Source organism: Phodopus roborovskii, unplaced genomic scaffold (assembly GCF_943737965.1).
Source record: "Phodopus roborovskii unplaced genomic scaffold, PHOROB, whole genome shotgun sequence".
NCBI lineage: Eukaryota > Metazoa > Chordata > Mammalia > Rodentia > Cricetidae > Phodopus > Phodopus roborovskii.
Genome location: NW_026125281.1, coordinates 29,944,493 through 29,946,862, shown reverse-complemented (window position 1 = coordinate 29,946,862; position 2,370 = coordinate 29,944,493). Strand labels below are relative to the sequence as shown.

General features: G+C 38.0%; 1 pseudogene; it reads right to left on the bottom strand.

The window, feature by feature from the left end:
* Positions 1–346: 346 nt before the first annotated feature.
* LOC127233042 (60S ribosomal protein L5-like) lies at positions 347–1,168 on the bottom strand (annotated as a pseudogene).
* Positions 1,169–2,370: the final 1,202 nt, after the last annotated feature.

Below are 2,370 nucleotides of genomic sequence, written 5' to 3'. Positions count from 1 at the left end.
GAGGGGAGAGTGGGGAGAGCAAGAGGAGAGGAGGGAGGGGAACTGGGATTGGAATGTAAAAAAATAAATTAATTTTAAACAGCAAAATAAGAAAAGAATTTATTTTCATTTATCTTGTAGCTCCTTAGCTAATAAATGTATTGTCTTTGTGAACAAAACTGCTCATAGAAAATTGCTTTAGCACTGGGTGGTAGTGGTGCATGACTTTAATTCCAGCACTGAGGACGTAGAGGCAGGCAGACCTCTGATTTGAGGCCAGCTTGGTCTACAACGTGAGTTCTAGTACAGCCAGGGCTACACAGAGTAACCCTGTGTTGAAAAACAAAACAAGCAAACAAAAAATGTTTTACCTCTCAGCAGCATATTCCTGAGCTCTGAGGAAGCCTGCCTTCTTTTGAGCAACCAGTTCTTTCTTCTCAGCAAGGGATAGTTGGGGACAGTTACATCTCTTCTCTTCTCCCCTGAGTTTCTTTTTATAGGCTAGATCTTGGATAGCAGCATGAGCTTTCGTATACATCCTTTCATATCTGGAGCTATAATGTCCTTTATGTATGAGAGAACAGTTTCCTGTAAGTATCTTTGTCTTCCCCCATTAGGTAACACATATAGTATGCAACATTCTGTTCCATTGTTGTGCTTCCAATGTACTCCTGCATTGAGCTTGCTTTCAAAATCATACTCAGAGAATCATTTCGTTCTATGAGAGACAGACAGGTCTCCATCCATCGCTCTCTTCAGAGCTCAAAAATGTTATTGCCACTTGTATTTTAGGTAAGGCCTATATCCAAAAAGCAAGTGCAGGCACAAGGCTGACCATGAATGCTTTCCACATCGTAGTCATCTCTAGTCGCCTCCACTTAGCCTTCGTAAATCTTGCCCATGCCAAACCTATTGAGAAGCCTGCAGGACAGCAGCAGGACAGTACGATAGCTGCCACATAATTTGTCAGGCCAGCTTTCACACAGTATTTTGGCAGTTCATGTACATACTGTGCAGACTATCATATCCCCTTATATATGGGCATACGCTATCTGGCAAATGGTAGCTCCATTAGTTACAGGAACTATCATCCTAAACTTGGATGTGTTGTTCTTATTTCTCTCCTGGATCAGAATCATTTCCATGCATATTAGTCAGTTTTACCCTCTTGCCACCTTCTAAATCTCACTTGATGTGTATTCAAGTAGGCCTCTCACTAACTCCATCTTTGGGACAGATACTCAATTTCAGCTCCACATAGACATGCAGGCATGTTTGTGCTGCCATGGGGGAAAGCATGAACCTCTTCTTTATGAGGTGAGTAAGAAAAAACAACTTGTTCTGTGAGTGGTGAGATGCTAGCAACAGGAAAGACTTATCAAACATGAGATTTTAATAAGCTGGACAGTGAAGAAGTGAAATAAAGAAAGGAAGGGGAGAGATAGAGGCAAAGAGAAAGAGAGGTGGAGAGGCAAAGAGAAGGGAGAAAGGGAGATGGACAGACAGACAGAGGCAGAGATGGGGAAAATTGACAGAATCTATCTTGCTGGACCAGGAAGAATAATAGTTCATGGTCATTTTCTGCTACATATCAAGTTCAAGTCAGCCTGGGCTACAAGAGAGCCTATCTCAAAGAAAACTTAAATAAGAGGAAAGAAAAAAAATCAACTTTATATACTTTCATAAAGTCCAAATATTATCCAACAATTACAGCTCTCTATGTTTCTGTCACATTAAAACGGCAAATTGAACAACATGTTTCTGTGGTTTAATTCTATTTCAGAATCCTGGCCATCCCCCCTCATATATCTGATAACAAATCACAATATCTCCTCCAGAGTTCACCTATAAAGCTTACTAGAATATATACAATAGCCTTCTAGACGTCCTAGATTTTCCAAGCAGGTGTCCTTGAGTGACAGTTGTAAAAGACAAGTGCTACTTCAGTTTCTTAATAGCTGTAATGGCATAAAACCTCTGGGTTTTACAATGACTAAGGAATGCAGCAAACACATGTGAGCCTTTGCTATATCTAATGAAGTATTTTATTCAAAGTCCTTCATAACTGTTTTATCTGTATTTTATTTAAGAAACTTCACATTAATAAGTATTATAGATACTTATTAGATATGTACATGATAGATAGATAGATAGATAGATAGCTGATAGAATTAATTGATGATAGATTAGATAGACATTTAAATAGATAGGAAATGGATTGATTAATATAGATGATTATAGATGATAGAAAATAGATTGATCAATTATAGATGATAGATAAATAGATGGTATAAAATAGATTGATTAATGAGAGAGAGACAGATGATAGATAGATCATAGATAGATGATAGATGTAATAGATAGTAGGTAGATAGATGATAAATGACAGAT